The following is a 19330-nucleotide window of genomic DNA, read 5'->3' as shown; positions in this document are numbered from 1 at the left end:
ATGACTCATAGAGGTAGGTGACCTATTGCTAGTATGAATTTTAGTGACTAGACTTATGCCCCCATCATGGCTCACAGCATCTGAAGGCTCATCCCCAACATGACTAGTAGAGGTTGGTGATGATTCATGGAGAGAAACATTATTCTTATTATACGTCATCTTTCTTTTCTTTTTCAATTTCTTATTACAAGGTGGGGGAGAAAGAGGAAGCCCATATTTCTTTGGTGAAGAAGATGAACAATTAGTACCCATTTTATGACCTTGAAATAAAGCATTCATTTGAGAAGCTTCAAGAACATTCAAAATATTTAGAGTGGACCACATTCAAACTAATAGTTCGACATTCAATCGAAGAATATTCAAGGTGGCCATCAAGGGGGCACCAACATGTCCAAAGAAAGGAAAAGCACAAGGATCCCCTTTTGAGGGGGTCCCTTGGCTGGAATCCATAGGAATATTAACCATACCCAACTTATACACAAATCCTTCCCTTACAAGATCTTCAAGTGAATTTTCAAGGAAGAGAGATGCACAATCAAATATTTTCCCTTAAGGAGGCAACTCCACAATTTTAAAATAAAGATAAAAAAAAACTTTCAAGACCAATGTAGTGGTTGGTCAGTCACTCAGGATCAAAATTCCAAAAGTGACAAGACAAAATCCACCTAAATACAAAGTGAAAAGAGCACTCCACTATAAAGTCCTAAAGATAAAGGCAATCAAACAACTTCAATGTATTTCCTCTCTAGGTGTTTAGGATCGGACACCAAAATATGAGAAAGTAGATAAAGGGGCATTCCAAAGCAAATTTGGGATGATGAGGGCCCAAGTATTACTAGCGAAGGTATGAGAAATAGTTACACTAACCTCTAGACAATAGCCTTTTCTGGTGCAAGTACCCAAGGTTCTCAAGGGAACCATCCAAAAGTACTATGAAAGTGATACAACGTCTACCTCAGGTACGACAAGGATTCCCCCCCACAATCACATGTGTGGTCCCTAGGAAAGGCAACTAAGGTCACCATCTCGTGATGATAAGCCAGGAAGAATAGTCATGGGTGCGTGATCCAACATGTAGGAGAGGGGGTATCTCTCTTTCCCTATCTTCACATGTCCTCATGCTTGAATCCCATGTTGAGGAGATTTCCTAGACATCTTAATTATACTCGATTTCCACTCATTAATCAACTTATATACTTTCAGTTTGATTGGCCTTGGAAATTTTACTCTCCAAACACCTATTTCGTGGCCCTAAAATTCCCTATACTAGTTGATGTTGCTACGACAAAAAGAAAAAGTCTAGTTAATTTTAATTTAAGCGCTCATTTTAATTGGATATTATTTAGGACAAGGGAAAATTGAAGTGCAAATAATGGTTTTATGATGGAAAATAATTCAATAAGAAAGATTAGGCCGCATGAAAATGCAACTATTTTTCTTTAATTAAAAGTGATTTCTACAAGGTTTCTGAATCTTAATAAAGAAAAAAGTCATTTTTTCTTTTTCAATTTGGCACTCGCACATTCAAAATCTAACAAAAGGAACTAAGTGATATTCAAAATGCATCTAACCTAGTACACATTAGTATGCAAATGCAATATTAAAAAAAGAAATCTAAAGTTGAGCAAACGTGATAAAAAATATTAGGGAAAATGCAAACAACAAAGATAGGAAAAACATAAAACAAATAGCAATCCTCAAAGAAAAAAAGATAGTCGAATTTATCACCACAATTTTCACGTTTGCTAAAACCCAAAATACAATAAAACCAAGAAACAAAAGAAAAAAGCAACAAGAAAATGTTTTTATTTTTGTTTTAAGGATATTGAAAAACTAAGAATTCAAAAAGGAAAGGAAATAAAAGACCTCAAATCCAAAGGCATGAATAAGACTCAAATCCACCTAGTCACAAAATATCACAAAGGTTAAAAGACTAGTGAAAATGAGAGACTTAACACTTCAAGAACTTGGCTAGAAAGATATAAAAGACTCTGAAAATCAGAAAGACTCCATAGAAACAAAATCTCTCTCTCACCCAAGAATCTCAATCCCCTTTCGAAAACAATAAAGAGAAAGAAAAAGAGCTAACTTCTAGGTTACAAGGGAAGAAAATCAAATATTGGGTTATCAACAACTCCAAGAGAAATAGAGATCTATCCCAGAGCTACAAAACAACCATATACTTCACAAAGAAGACCTGAAACCCAACTTCAAACACAAAAAGCTTCAAAAACTGAAAACCTAGGTTAACAAAAGAATTTATCCAACAAGGGGAAAGACATTAACAAAAAAAGTCATCAAGGTGATTCCAGATTTCATAAAGATCAAGAAATCATAAATAAACTTGGTCAAAGCCTCAACAAAACTTAGAAAAGAAAAAATTTCATTTTTCATATTTGTATGTGACTATTCAAATATAGTTTAGTGTATATATGTGACTGTATGTGAAGCAACAATTGTATAAGCAAGTTTATTTGGAAGAAACTACATATGTATGCAACTGTCTATAACAAAAAGTGGGTATAACAAGCAAACTAAGGAAAAAATGAAAAGAAAGCCTAGATCTGAAAGATCAAGCTGAATGACCAGATTACTTAAGACTTAAGAAGAGTGGAAAATACCAAGAAACAACAAACTAAACCTAGATCAAAGAAAACAACCCTTCTAAGAAATACTTGATGGTATTGCCCAGTGGAGTCGCCAATTTTGTTGAAGGGAATAGTTCCCTAAGGAAAGGGTTGAAATCCTCAATAGAGAAGGATAAAAAAATCAACAAATAACACCCATTCAAGCATGCCAAACATTCAAATTATAAAATTTCGACTTAAAGACGTATCTGAAGGTCCTACGTTTGAAGATGTTCTCGTAGGGTCCAAACCCTCTGCTTCCTCCAAGATGTGCAGTCATGAAAATAAATCACATAAGCATATACAAAATAGATAATTAAACATGCATGCATAAAAAATATGTTAGACCATCATATATACCAATTCAAATTATCATTAATAAGATGAAAACATATATCACGAATAAGACATGAGCTTCTTTATTGATGAATAACAGTAAGTATAAGATAGATACAACCTGATCCAAGCAAAAGGCACTAACGAAGCCTTCCTTCAGATCCATTCAACTTAAGCCATGAAGACAACCTGTCTAGTAGGTTCAAAAAGATTTTATATAAGGAGACTCAGAATCTCTGCAAAGGAAACCAGGGTTTCTTAAACACACAGGAAAAGCAGACTTGATTTGGGGGAAATCGAGTATAGTGTCAATATCTCTCTTCTCTTATGAATTAGGCCTTCCCAAGGGTTGTATATATACCAACTCAAATAGGTTATTTTAGTTACGCCATAGGCTCATGTAGGTGGGCTCTTGGTAAAACCCATAAAACCCACCTGAAAAATAACCTTTTATTTTATTTTTTCATATTTCAGAATGTATATGTGGGTATATTATTGTTACATCGGCATATGTAGGTTCTTTTTTGTGGGTAGAGTCACGTATGGAATTTGAAATATAGTTCTTAATATAAATTCAAGTTTTCATGGGTAAAGGGACTTCCCAAGGCCATAAAAGAGCATAAGGTCTACAAGAGTGTTTAGTGATTCTATAACAATTAGCTTTTACAAGTGTTGGTTCAGTCTTCGTTCACATTTTCCAAGTGTGGCATTGAGTTCTTGTTTTTTTCCTACCAGTAGTTGTCATTGATAGGTCACTTAGTGCATGCTCATTTTTCCTTTTTCATGCTTGTTTCTCACACTTAATTTTCTCTAATCTATCTTCCCCATATCCATATCTACTTTCCTTCTTGCCACAACACTGAGATCTATCAATGTTTTCTCCCCTTTCTAAGAAGATCTAGAGAATGATGGCTAACACTTTCCTTCCCCAACTGCGCATTTTGTGTCTTCAAGAGACAAGCCTCAAGATTGGCATATGGGATTTTGAAAATTTCATTCATTGGCTTTCCCAACTACACATTGTGTTGTCACAAGCCTCAGCCCTCAGCCTTGGCCACTAGGATTTCTCAATGTGCAGTTTGTTCTTTCAGTATGTCGTGCTGGGATTTCGCATTGCGCATTCTAAAGCCTCTAGCTGCTTCCTTTACTACTGAGACTGCATAATGTGTATTTCATGAGGCCAATATCCCACCTTTAGCCCATGAATTATGTAATCCTTGCACTCGGTGTGTGAGTTGTTGCCTTGATCTTGTTAAATAGACTGTTTTGCTTGAGCTAATTTGTGTTTTCCATGACTGCATTTTGTCATATAGGTACTGAATCTTTATGAGGTTATCTCTCTCCATCAGATTTTTATCATCATGGCACCCAAGATATTTTCCTCAAATGATAGCATAGAGAGCAACACTAGTTAAATAGTCGAGAGTGCTCGTGCAACTATGGAAATTCTTTAAGACATTCAACTATTCATTGAGAAATATTCAAACATTACATTGCACACAGTAAAATATGTTTTCATTGAAAATAGAAAGAAAATATCGAGGATAGATAGGTTTACATCAACATCCAAAAGTTAAGGTTGCATTGAGGTATCCAACATTTTCTTGCACAATCATTGTTAACTAGATTTTGTCACACACAAATGTAAAGACCATGATCCTTAGTAGTGCCAATGGACAAAGGATTGCATCTTTTATGGCACATGATTTCCAACATATGTATCATTTACCACTACCATAATTATACATGGACTCTCACTTCTATACAGTCACTAACTACTTGAGCATGAAAGATGTCATCAAAGGTTTGGTGAAAGGAACATCCAAATTCTACTAGAAACCCAACAATACTTATAAGACCAAATATCTGAGGAAAGAATTTCAATACTTGATAGTTCTATGTTTTCGTATATATGGTCAACGAAGTACTGAGAGCTTCCCCGAAGGTTGGGCATTCTTGCTGCATCAGATCATGAATGAAGGAAAACCATTTAACTGGTCGGACTTGTTAGCTCGACAGTTGAGGATTCATATGAATAATTCCAATAACCCTCCCAAGCGTAAGAAATCCAGGTTCTATATGTCTTTTTATTTGCTGGATGTGATATGTTCTCATAACTCTTTTCCTGGCATTAGTTGGACTTGGTCACCAAAGGAACCTGCTGTGAACATTTACTGCAAGCTTCTTTCAAAGTGAAAATATAAAAGAGTCATGGAGAAGATGACTGGTCACTTCCTCATCCCATTGTACAAGATGATCTTTGAGGAAGATCCACCCTGCATGTCCCGTGAGGAAATGCAAGAAGTGTCAGAATTGGTTGACTGGTTTGCCTCACCGAATGAAAATTACCTCAGAGTGTTTCGCGATCAGAATTATCCACATCTACTACCAAGGTATGCCATGAAAAATTGGTGATGCAGAAAGTAGCTTATCATCCTTCCATAGGTTTGTTCGGAGTGTTGTAGAGGAAGAAGAAAGAACCATGGCCCACTCTTCCTTTACAAACTGTATAGTACGAGACCAAGAATCTAAAGGTTCTTGAGACCAAAGGTAAAGAAATAAATATTTTTTCATTCAGCCGCATCGACTATAACCTGCACGATCTTAAGAGAATTTCAGGCAACATTATGCAAAGATACATTTTACTTGGCTTAGTGGGACTTATTCTAGACCCAGGAAGAAAGGATAAATAATTGTTACAATTCATCTAAGCCCCATGAAACAATCATCTTCAAAGGTACATCACATGTTACTCCTCATAAAGAAGCCACTTCATAACCAACAAAAAGGTGTAACCCAGGGTGCAGAAAGGGTAAGAGAATGGTTTTGCATATCCCATCAGAGTAGCAAAGTCACAAATTTAAGGCATATCCCATCATTGTGAACGTGACCATAGTGACAAAAATCAAGAGGAATCATAGGAATCAGGAGGAAGAACTAAAGAAGAAGGAAGAACAAGAACAAAAGAGAGTAGAAGAAGAAAGGAAGAAAAAACAAGAATAAAGGTAGAAAAAAAGAGGAAGAAGCAACATGGAAGCCAGTCAAAGCAGAGGAACATAACCGACTACTTGAAGAAGAGAGAAAGCAGTTGCAGGATAAGGAAATTTCTCAATAAATTGAAGATCTGATAGAATCCCGGATATGGTGGTAGAACTAGCGTAGAAAAACTAATATGTTGATCTCATGCCTTCCACGAAGTAGATCACCACTTAGTCTCTATGTCCTTTGACAGTAGAGAAAGATATAAGAGAGAAAGAGGAAATTTCTCCTTTTGATGAAGGTCTGGTGATGGTCATATTCCAGATGGGTCTCCTACTCCAAATGGTGTAAGATCTAATTGGGACTTCATATCGAGGAGACTGCCTAAATGTTGGTGGGTCCAGCATCATCAACAATAAATTAGGAAATGATTAGTTATAAATTTGAGTGTTTGTTTTTATTTATTCTTCCATTCTCAATAAATTCAAATTCATGAACCAATGGATCTATTTTAAGTTATTTAATGTGTTTAACTGCTATAGAAATATGGTCTACTTTTGTATCCATCATCATATGTACAATATTTCCTTGTTGGTAAGATCTCCATGTATGAAAAATCATGATGGGTTGTCATTTTTTTGAGGTATGTGCATTATGGATATATACTTAAAATAATATTTCTTTTATATAATTATAAACTATTGCATAAGTCAATAGACAAGGTATTCATAGAATAATAGATCAATAATGAATCCTGCAATCATATTTCATTGCAATTTATAGATAAGTAATTCAAATAGAAGTAAATTATCTTCAATCATAATTGGTTATGTGGTTTATATATGAACTAAATAACATGGTCTAGCTAACATATACTTATTTCGTCAGAAATGCAAAGGAAACATTGTCTTACCCATCCCAAAAGAATCTGCATTTTCGGTGACAAACTATAATCCATGTTCTTTCTTATTGTGATAAGTTTAAGGAGAAACCCACCAAAACTATAAACATCACGTTTAATATATAAATATCCCTACATATTCTACTCTAGTGCCATATACCCACTACATATGCAAACTACAATGGAAAATATTCTATGTTGATGCAAAATTTAGGAAATGAGTAATGATCAATTAGTCACAAAGGAAATTATTAGACTAGAACCTCGAAAGCAATAATTTAATGAAGAATGCCAATTATTTCAAACAAAGGAAAACCAAATATAACATGAAGTACCATTACAAGATTATTTATATTTTTGGAATCAAATAAGAATTGAGTAAAAAATATGCATCCCCAATTGTTAATAGATTTTGATAGTATGTGAACGTGATGATTGACCTCAAATCTTAGAAAATTTAAGCAAGTATCATGTTGACATGACTCTCATTGTTAGGAAAATGCTTTGCTAAGTAAGAATATGTTATCTTAGGATTCAATTTCTCATCCAACAAAATATTTATTGCTTTAATATCCCAAGAGATAATCGATAGTAGAGAATCCTAGTGAAAATAAAGAAACCCACAAGCTGCTCCTAGAATGATTTTCTAATGATTATGCCAATTGAGTTGTTTTTGTTACAGTATAACCTCTCTTGAAGTAGTTGGATAGTTAGTTGTTAGTTCAAGTTAATTTTAGAGATATAGTTTTAGAAACTAAATGTGATTATTTTATGAACATATGTGCCTTTTGATGTACAATTCTTTCGGCTGAGAGGTGTATAAATAATCGGCTAAAAGTTTCGATTAAGACCACAACTTATGAATTGTAATGTGCGAAATGCCAAGTTCATCAATTTCATATTTGGAGAAATTTTTTATTAAAGGTAAGTTTCTTTGACATGGGAAAATGGAGATTTTTTTTTTATTATTATTGAAAAAAGGGCCTTTTTTGTTGTTTTGTTATGAAAATCAAATATTGTTAGTTTTTTCTATGAAAGAAAAAATTAATTTTTTTCCTAGAAAAAAGGATATTTTAAATGTTTTTTTGGTAAGGGTAAAAAAAGATTAAATATATATGTAAGGGAAAAAATGAAATTATATATGTGTGTGTGTGCGGGAGAAGAACTTTTCTTCTGGGTTAGAAGAAGCTTTATTTCAATTTTTTTCTATGGAAATTAAATATTAATATTTTTCTATGAAAAAATATACTTTGAATGTTTTTTTTCTAAAGGAGAAGATATATAGAAATTTATTTTAGATTAAATTATGAATCACTATTAAAAAATTACACTTGAGATATTTGAATTTGTCTTGAATCATTTGTAGTATTAAAAGCTTGAACTAACTTGTGTTGTTTTGGAATTAGATTTTAGATTTCTAAATTTAAGAACATGGGAAACCAAAATAATTGTAAACAAAAGTACGATCACATTAGAATTGATTTAAAAGAAAAAATGAGAAACTAAAAGAAAAGAGGAGAGCACTAAGGGAAAATAGAGAGGCCGAAAGGAATGTGGATATATCAAATAGAGAGCTTGAAGGAGATGTGGAGGTACCAAATAGAGAGCTTGAAGAAGATGTGAGGGTACAAAATAGGGAGTTTGAAAGAAATGTGGATTTACATGGAAATGATGAGGAAATGAGAGATGTTGAGGAACTTGTCAATGAGAATACTGATACTACTAGTGAGTCAAATAATGTTTTAAATTTTGAATAAATTTTAATAATTATATTAATGCTATTGTGTTTTCTCCTCGAAGGTGTATGAAAAGGAAACACTTTAGACTGTGGATGAAAAATAGTCCTAACAATATAAATGATTGCTAAACATTGTAGATCTGCAGCAAATGATAGAAACAAAACTTGTCAAAGCCCTGATCTATGCCACAATCATAGTTAAACAACAAAATGTAATAGTAAAATAAGCGCAAGTAACTCCAATAATCCAATGGAAACTAGATATATAAAGAATATATTTTATTAAACAACACCTGTGAAGGGAAAAAATAGTGTTATCAGTCCCCCTCTATGGGATGGTTTACTGGCTATCCTTAAATGTCTTCAACTTTTGTAGAGTCTCTCTCCTCTATAATGTATAAAACCCAGCAAATAAAATGTTTGAGCTCAATGGGAACTCAAATGAAAAATAAGATGGTGTGCGACAATGATAATAATCAGAGCTACAACAATGAGTGCAACAATGAAAATAATCAAAAGTGAATAATGAATGGAAAACCCTTCAATTTAGAACAAAATATTAGGTTATTCTTGATTAATGAGCAATAATAAAATATTATTAACCTAATTCTAGAAATAACCATTTGGAATATTTTATTATATTTGGTTAGAGGGAAAAAGTATTTAAACTTTTATTTATAAATAATAAATAAATAAATGATTTATTTATCATCTCAAGAAATATGATTAAGGAATAATAAACAAATAATAATTTATTTAATTATACCTAGGGGATTTAGTCAAACTTGACAAGGAATAATAATTAATTAGTCATTAATTAATTATTCCTAAAGAAAACTTAAGTTAATTAATGATTTATCTATTTATTTCTCATAACTGGGTCAAATGTGACAAGGAATATTAATTAAACAGTGGTTTAATTAATTATTCCTAGAAGATAATTAATTAAATAGTGATTTACTTAATTATTCTTCATGGGTTTAATTATAAATTTCTTAACACATGTGGTTTATTAAGTAATTTATCAGAGTGAAAGCAATTTTACTGTAAAATTGGCCCTACACGGTGTACTTCGACCCATCTAGTAAATTATGGCTAGATGATCAATTTTTTGTGATAATAATTAAATTATATTTCAAACTCATCATTATGGTCTATTTGAATAATGTTCAATTTACATGAATGTTGTAGTTTTTTTGGAGCACAAGTGTACCAAAAGACACCCACTTAGCAGTGGATTATTCCCTACAAAGGATCACAATCAATATTTCTGTTGTTAGTGGACAAACTTAAATGAACACAACATTTAAAATAGTGGAAACAATGCATACATAAGCGTAAACTAAACAAAGAGGTATATAAACAAAACAATGCTCAAATGGAGCAAAGAAATCAATAATATATGTAAAAAACTCCCTTTATTGATTGCTTGTGGTAGAGGTTGAATAAAATAGATGAATCTTAGACACTTGAAGAGAATTATTTGAGCTATGAGGCTAAAAAATCCTCAACAAGGGGGTTTCTTTCCTCAATCTCTTTGCAAGTTTCTCCTCTCCCTCAAAGAAGTGTGAAGACTCCTCAATGGTGGATTCATCTTCTCTCACTAAGGTGATGGGTTTCTTAGAAGTAATATGACCAACATGTTAGTTCTCTTCCCTTCTTTGGCTTCAACAATGAAATGGTGGTTTGTTAAAACATCAATTTGGTTAGCATGACAATGTCTCATGTTTTGGTTTTCCCATGGCCTATTTATATTGATTTTTTTTGAATCCTTCTTCCCTCTCTTAGTATATGTATGATAAAGACACATGGGTAGGACAAGATGATTCTAGTGAGGGCTGCATATCTCCATGGTGACTTGAATTCAATTGTCTTGGACTGAGGTCAAGTCACAGAATCGACCCCAAGTATGTAAAGTGGTCTCGGATTGCTGATTCATCCTTTTCTACAACAACATGGATTTTGTAGGTTATTCCACGCGCGTTCTTTTATCGAAGAAATAGACACGTGACCTTAATTGTTTTTCCTTTATAAACTTTAGACGTTAGGAGAACTTTCATTTTTTGAACTTCATGATGTATTCGACTGGAAAATGTTCAGATGTGCATTTTGTTGGACACTTTTTGTGTCTTTTGGACTATACTAAAAGGTGTATGAATTTTTGGTGTTAACATCTTCCCCCTGATGTACGGGGTTAGGAGTAACCATATAGACAAAATACATCACGTTTTCTTTTCTGATGGAGAGTCTAATCAACCTTTTGAGAGAGAGGATAGCTTGTTACGAGGATGAGTAGAGAAAAACCCCTCGACTGAATATCCATGGTAACCATGTTTTGGTGAAAACCTACAATAAAAATTGTGTCTATACGAGGCAAGCATGTCCCATGCTTGTTATGATGGCTAATCAAAATTGACTACAATTTGGAAAAATACTAATTGTGGCCCATTCAATATTGTGGTTGTTGACGTGCTGATAGCTGAAGATGATAATTGGTGACACCCTCAAGGGCATCTTTTGGTCAAATAGGTGTAATATGGTTCCCCTATGCATAGGTCTTCAGTTGTGGGTACCTTCTCCATATCATAATGTAAGCATTGTTGAATGAAGTGCTTAGCGAGGTGAGCGTCTTCGACTAAATGGATGAACTACAACAATAACTAAGTACGACAATACCTTGACAGGAATGCTTTAGTTGGTGTCGAATTTCAAGGGGACCAATGACATCAGTGTGAAATGGTTCCCATTGTGCCACCCGGGGATATCCATTTATAGGGGGGGGAGTTTCCAAGGTACTACCTCTTTCCTGGAATACATTTATTGAAGTTGACAGGAAAAAGTGGCATTAACCACATAACATGGTGAGTCAGGAAATCAATGTGAGATATGAGCAGATTGTAATAACTTGGGTCAGATAGGCATGATAGTGAGGCTTGTCACTATAGGAGGATATGGATAACTATCCCGGGGTCAGAAATTTATGTGCCAATGGTAGCGGCCAAAACATGTTTACTGATGGTGATGACCCTATAGTAGGTATGATTTCCAGGATGGGTGTGAGCAGGTTTTGATAGGCGTGTAAAAATGGAAGGTGTTTTTCTGGTGAGATGTAAGCTTTGACCAAAGTGACTAGAAACTGTTGTCAGACACATGTAGTGAATTGTAAACATAAAATGTGGATGAGAGATTTTTTTTCCTTTGAAAAAATATTTATACACTTGCCAAAATAATATGTGGGTGGTTTAGATGTACAGCCATGGAGACGTGTGCCCCATGATGACAGTAACCTGCATAGGTGTACGCTGTATCTACTGGGGGTAGGGGTCCCATTGGTTGGTGTCCATGTTGGGTTGGTGAGGCAGGTGATGTGATACAAATGGGCTATGTAATATGGGTGAATGATAGGCCAAATGTAGGACACAGGGGCACATCCATTTAGTACCTGTGATGGCCTGGGCAATGGGATGTATGCATAATGAGTGTATCATAATGGGGCTAAACTTTTAACATATGTGTATGAGATGGTTCCCAAGCTGGAGTGAGTTGTCATGGCTCCTTTTTAGTGAAGGTGGCTCTATAAAGATGAAGTGAGCCATGAGGGGGAGGGGCCTATCGACTAATGTGAATGTTTATCATATCCAACGGTGAGTTGGTGATAAACATTGTTGAGATGATGGACCTTATGGTGCATTTTGGAGAAATGATGTCAGGATATGCAAATCTTTAGAAGGAATCCTATCATGTTGAGTGGAGAATGATACATGCTCTATTGTTTTCTTGCCGAGACATTGGTTGAAGCAGATCATGTGTGATTTTCCTACAGTTGATACATCCAATACCCCAAGTGAAAGAATTTTTCAAGACATACATATATAATGAATGTTATGGATTTAGAAAACTCGAGAAGTACCTGACACGTGCGATAGGAAAAAACATGAGTTTTTTCATTTACCGAAATGAAGGGTTCCATGAAGAAGATGGGGTGGTACAGATCATTGGAAAGGTGGGGTCACCTCTTCTTATGATGGTTTTCCTCGCAGATAGTGCATATATGGTGTTCGGGTTAGGTTTTCGTTTTTGAGCAACTTGGGTGATCGGGTGGTTTTGGTAACGTGTCCATAGTTCTGGGCAAAGGTTCATCGGATGAGTAGGGTCATGACATATATCACATGTTAAAGCAAAGAAGGGGTGTTGTTTCTTATGGTGCCTTCATGTGTTGTAGGAAAGTTTTTTAGAGCATGAAGCTACCTCTTCTTGAATCTAGAAGATGTTTTGACATTTATTGTCCATTTGAGGGTTGGTTAGCACTATCGTGTAATTCATGTTGGTTTGAATGAGCGTGTTTAATGTCTCTCAGTATCAAGGGATGTAAGGACAATGATGATTATAGTTCCCATGTTTTTTGCATATAGCACACACATGTTTGGTACATATTTATTTGTTAAACAAAGTTACAATTTTTGCTCTGTTTGGTGGAGTTATGGTTGCCAATGTTTTAGGGGCATTCATGAGATCTTTTTACTCATCTAATTTGGGGCATATGTGGGTTTGGTGCCCGAATTCTTCACATAATGCACATGATAGTAGGGTCCTAGCGGAGTTTTCGTGTTCTCCTCTTTTACCATTTTCTATAGCCTTTCTGCCAGCCCCGATTGGTGTAGGTGTAGGATGGTTTGGAGTAAGGGTGGTTTCCTAAGATGGAGGTACAGGGATTTTTCCTACTGGAACATGTCATGTCTCAGTTAACATGGTCATGGGGACTAGATGGAAAACCGATATTCTGAGAACGATATTTTGTAATGTAAGGGTTTACATGGCTTGGTGTGAGACAAAGACGGGTGGGGGGCATGAAAAGGGGGTTTGCATAATGGCAAGGGGTAGAGTAATGACATTATCAGTTGTAGGGGGTGTTGTGTCTGGAACTGGTTCTGGGTTTTGGATGGTGTTTGATGAAGTCATCATGAACATTGGTGCTCTAGTATTTGAGACAAGTTCATATCTTACCGGAGGGTCTCTTGGGAACATTCCTAGGAGAGTTGATGGCTTAAACTAGCCTAGGTCGAGCTTAGCGTAAGTAGTGATCACCTCATGGGAGGAAGAGACTAAGGGAAACATGCCATCTGGTGTGGGTAAGGTTTCCTTCTCATAGTATGTGATTTGATCAATAGTAATGATATTTCCATCATGGGGGGACATCATTATTTTGAGCACTCATGAGATGACTACGATAACTTCATACATATAACTTTGGCCTAGTAGGATGTTGTAATCCAATTATGTGTCTAGTAATTCATTGTTTATTAACACAGTTTTTCCAGCCAACTTAACTGAGATGCTAGGGTATAAACTGATGGGAGATGAATGACATTTGTTGTATGATCTGAGTGCTATGTCATAAGGCTTAAGTTTAGGGGATCTTAATTTATACCAAATAGATTTGGACATGATACATGTGGAAGCCCCTTCGTTGATGATGCAATGTTGGATGTTGATATTTTGGATTGAGATAGGGATTCAAAAAGAACGACTGAGGGTAGCCATGGAGTAGCTTTGTCCAAGTCAAAGACCATTAGGCAGAAATCAGATGGGTCGATTGTGCCTAAAGCGAAAAGTAAGGTTTTCCACTAGGTTGGGAACATTTGAAAGACTTCTAGCATTGAAATACTTGATGGTGATTGTGCTAAGTCCTCGATTATGTTGTACCTATGAGATACTTTTGAATTGTGTCCTGCGCATCTTAAGGGTCCTTTCACCATTTTAGGCATGGCTTCTATAGAAGGTCAAGGTATGGTCAATGGCCGTGTAGGTATTATCATAGCCGAGGTGGATAGATTGGGCTTTAGGGGAGCTTAATAACTTCGATTCCTTGTTTGCAGGAGGATATATTCCCCTCTCATGCAAATATCTTGATTATGAGTGTTATGGAAGTTCCCTCGAGATGGATGAGGTTGTGTAGTTTGTTTTTGGGTGTTAATGACTCCTTGATGGGTGAATGGGTATGACATTACTGCAGCTTGTTGACTGCCTTTCCCCATACTATCTTGTATTCTTTTTAAATCAAGAAGTTGAGGAGAGTGGTGGGTATAATGACCATATTCCCCACAGATAGCGCATGCATGATTACTTTGAAGACTTGCATTCTTGCCCTTTTTTAGTGAGTTATTGTAGGTCATTCCTTGGTTTTGATTCTAGATGGGATTATTACCTCCCGGTGCCATTCAGGGTTGCTGCCCCCCCCCGCTCGGGTTCTCCCTTTGGATTACTTTTTTTTTTTATTAGTAGCATTGGAAGGGTTAACTGAATTCATTTGTTTGTCCAATTGTTTCTTTGAAGCAAGATAAGGTTGCACTAGATTCACCCATGCATTATTTTGCGTTGGTGAGATGTTCCATTGTTGTGATAGGAAAGGAGAATATTGGTTTCATTTCCCTGGTTAATCTACTGAATTGGGGGAGTGGACATCATGTATGTATTCCTAAAGGAGTATTGGTTCCCCTGGGGGGGGATATGAGCCTCCTTGTGGGGGCTAGTATTGGTTAACTCTATTGACTATGTTTTGCATAGGTGCGGGTTGACCATTATAGTATCATGTATGTTGTAATGGTGGTTCGTTTTTCTTAGCATCATATTCTTGGCCATTAAATGAATACCCAGGGTTTTTGTTAGTTATTATTGTGGTTATTTTGGGATAAATACCCAATTAATCTGTCAGCAGCATTGGATGTACCTGAGATGTCTTTATACATTTGTAGGCATGGGGCATGTGGAAGCACATGATAAATGTACCTAGACTAGGTATAGATAAGCTCCAGTTGTTGGGCTTTAATAATGGATTCTTCCTCGATTTTTTGGGGATGAAATTTCCATGTCCTTATAAATTTTATATGTGAGGGATCTCAGGAATATTTCCAAGAGGAATTTATCTTCAAACTAGGTTTTTCACATGTTACGACATTTTATCCATTCATGGAGATGGTCCAAGATGTGAGTAGCGATTGTTTGTTTGAAGTTGGTGAGGAGTTCCAAACTTGAATCGTGGTAGACTGGGAGCTGGAAGAATGTGAGGAAACCAATAGGTAATGAGCTAAAGTTCCCATGTGACAGAGAGGGATGGTCCGCATACCATTTCATGGCGGGCCCAGTTAGGGTGCGTTGAAATAGTCATAGTCTAATAATATCTTATTTGATACTATTAAACAAACACCACAGGTTAAATGTCATGACATGATTTCCTATTTATTTGCCTTGTTTTCCCTCCAACTTTCGAATGTCCAAAGGGAGCTTGGTCGGCATAGCTGGCCAATTTTGGCCATGGGCGATCTGGTCATTGGTTAGCTTGCTTAAATCCAATAGGTTTAGTGAATATAAGAACGAGATATGTGCATTACATGCCACCTTAAAATGATTTTGCACAACTATATGCAATGGAGTCCTCTGTGGGGAGATCTTTTGAGAATTACCTCAATGGGTATCTAGGGGACTTTCTGCAAGAGAGGTGTGTGCACTCCCAAAGGGGGTAGCACATGGGGATACTTCTAGAGTGGTGAAGGGTGTAATTTTCTGAGAAGGAGTTCTGAGAAAATATGCACCAATAAAGGAAGACCCAATAATGGTGGTTGAGTGACGTCCCCTATGCCTAAAAGCCAAGAGTACTGACACACCTCTCAATAATGAGGGGAGGTTTAAAAAACGTCTAGATCAATGGCGAGTCGTGGGGTCCCATATTGTGTCTATTCATAGTGTGTGCTAATTTATGTATGGTGAGGGAAGGAGATAAATATCAATGCAATTGGATCACATACATAAAACAAAGTGAAAATATAAATGGTTTATTTTCCTTTAATTTAAACTATGTGATCAAGTAAACAAGAAAACAGTTTTTGTTTGTTGTGTATGATAAAAAGTCCTATGTAGACTTAATCACCTTGTCCACTCTCAAAGTAGCTAGGCCTTGCAAAGATATCTTATTATGGGCCCTGGGGCAATGTCTCGAAAGAACTATCGATTCCTTACAGCAGCCAACAAATCAACCAGGGTAATGGTAATGAGGCTCTGCACATGCTGCCTACACCATCACCTATAGGGAAAGGATGCCCTAGATTTCATCACTAAGTACCTTCGTCCCACATTATAATTCAGGTATTTATCTTCTTGGTAGTCAGTTACCAGTACCAAGCACTAGATGGGTCAGGTAGCCCCAAAGAGTATCGGACGCACTGGACCTAAGCCGAACCCCCTCTGAATCGGGTCTCTGCCATGCTCAGGTATTCTTTTCCGTGGGATGATTTAAGGATTTTAAGCTCCCTAAAATGTCAAAAACTATGTTTCAATGGTGTAACATGACCATGGTGACTTATGGGATGCCTACCCCAAAAGGTCCTAACATGAACTATAAATGTTTTGGTGGCCCCTATGGGGAAATTTAATTGGTTCATGTTATGGTTGTTTTTTAAGGAGTCTTAATTCAATTATGGAGTGATTTTGTAAGCCAAAATAGACTAAGTACCGAGAGCTCTGAAAAATTGATGACCATTAAGTACAAACCATATGAAGGCTTAGTGTGTGATGCAAGTGAACATACAAAGTGTGATAAGATGTGAATATGCGATGATCCTTTTCAATATCCTTCTAATTACCCTAAGTGTTGGTCATTCATTGCATGGAAAAAAGAAATATATTTGTGGATTATGGGCCACTTACTTCTTTCCTATTAAAATATGTGGAGTTTAATAAGGGAGATGGAAATTCAAATGTTTCAAAGAAGGTTTTCATATGCAACCCTAGGTTCATCTAAGAGACTCAAGGGAAGCATAGATTACTTACTTTATCTAGTAACATTTGCTCCTAGTCCAAAAAAAAATTGCTTTGGTTAGTAGTAAGATTTGTGGATCGTGGGCCACTTACTTCTCTACTAATTAAGCTATGCGATTGGAAGAAAATTTAAGCAAAATAGTTTTAAAAACATATGTGTAATTTGGGCATTTACTTTTCTCGCTAATTAAGCTATGTGGGTATTCGCAAATGTAAAATGAAAAATGCTCTAATTTCTTCACCAATTAAGGTTAGTAAAGAAACTGAGGGTATTACATAGAAAATATTGAATGCAGAGGTGAAGGAAATTCACTAAATGTTGCTAATCACCTGAGAAAAAAGGACAATACAAGGTTGTTTTTTTATTTTTGTTGACCACAAATTTTTAACACACACAAAAGCATGTGTGTGCATCTGTCAGAAAAAAAGGCATGCAGACGAGAAAGAAAAAAGAAATCTTCACTTTCAAGGGCTTAGAATAGGAACTAGGGGTCTATAAAAAATCCAAAGAGGTGTAGAGTGCCTTGTAGGATGGTTGTGCAAAGAGGAGGTCCTGCAAAAACAATCTTTAAATTAAAGAAAATAGATTAGTATGGTTGTTATTACTATTGTAGTGTTTTTGGAGCACAAGTGTTGGGTCCCTATAATACTAGTAATTACCCCATTACTATTGTAGTTGCATCCCTTATTAATATTGTTGTGCCCCTATTATCCCCATATTGTTATTACTGTGCCCCATAGAATCCCTCTATTGTTATTTTTGTGGCTTTATATTATTATTGTTAGGTCGGCTGGGTTATATTGTGACTCCTTAGACTCCTATATATAGAAAGGAGGTTTTGTCATTTGAATCATCCAAGAATTGTTCATTTATGTAATGTAAAGGAGGTTTCCCCCTCGAAGAGGCTAAATTCTAAGGCGTTGATCTATCTTTTCTTGAGCTGGTTTCATAACATTTAGTATCAGAGCTTTGGATTCTAGGGTTTCGCTGCTCCAAATAGGTCATTGTGGCATTTTCACTATAACTTTTTTCTGAAATGTTTCAGAAGTTGTAAAAAGAACTCATTTGAGAAGAAATCTCGCTGAACCTCGGGTCCGAATTTCAGAGCTTTTCGCACTATATTTACGGAGATATGATCTGAGGAAGTTGGTCTTTTTGCAGACTCCTGAATTACATTCCAAACAGGTGACCTGGGGAAAATCGTCATAACTTTCTCTCTGGGGATCGGATTGAAATTTTGTAAGAAGGTACAGAAAGAGGATGGACTTTAGTTTCTTGTATGCATTTTTCAGATCCAAAGGTTGAAACAGTGACTCGTGGCACGTCGTACAAGTTCGCTCTACTGAACTAGTCTATAATCAAGTCACTGTGGGAGATTTTGCATAACTCTTCTTGGAGATTCCAATTTGGATCAAACTTGTGGCATTGGAAAGAGGACACAGAGGGCTACTGTAGGTCACAAATTTAGAACTATATGATTGGAAAGTACAGAGATACATCAGAGGCAATATCGAGCTCCTACAAAGTGAAAAAAGGTGTGTAGATTTTCTTAAATTTTTGCTTAAGCTTGGTTTGAAAATTTATTTTGAAGGAATTCAAAGGGCATAGTAGAGAATTATTATCGGTAACTGATGCCTCAAGGAAATAAAATGCAAACACCTAATAAGGAACCTGAAAGCTCTAGCATGACTCATGAAGAAGAGGAAGAAATGCTACATGATATATCAAAATTACAAGAACAAGTGCAACAAATGTCACGGTCACAAAAGCTAAATGAAGCTAAGATAAATGGCGTGGAAGCTAAGATGAATGGCATGGAAGCTAAGATGGACAACTTGAAGATAGATTTGAACACAAATTTGAAGACAGGCATGGCAGATTTGAAGACAGATTTGACAAATTTTCTACAAGAAATACTTACCAATGGTGAAAAGGTA

Source organism: Pinus tabuliformis, chromosome 1_2, assembly GCF_031772625.1.
Source record: "Pinus tabuliformis cultivar Carrire ecotype Pingquan chromosome 1_2, CPIR1, whole genome shotgun sequence".
In the NCBI taxonomy this organism is placed as follows: Eukaryota; Viridiplantae; Streptophyta; class Pinopsida; order Pinales; family Pinaceae; genus Pinus; species Pinus tabuliformis.
Note: the sequence above shows the minus strand (reverse complement) of the source record.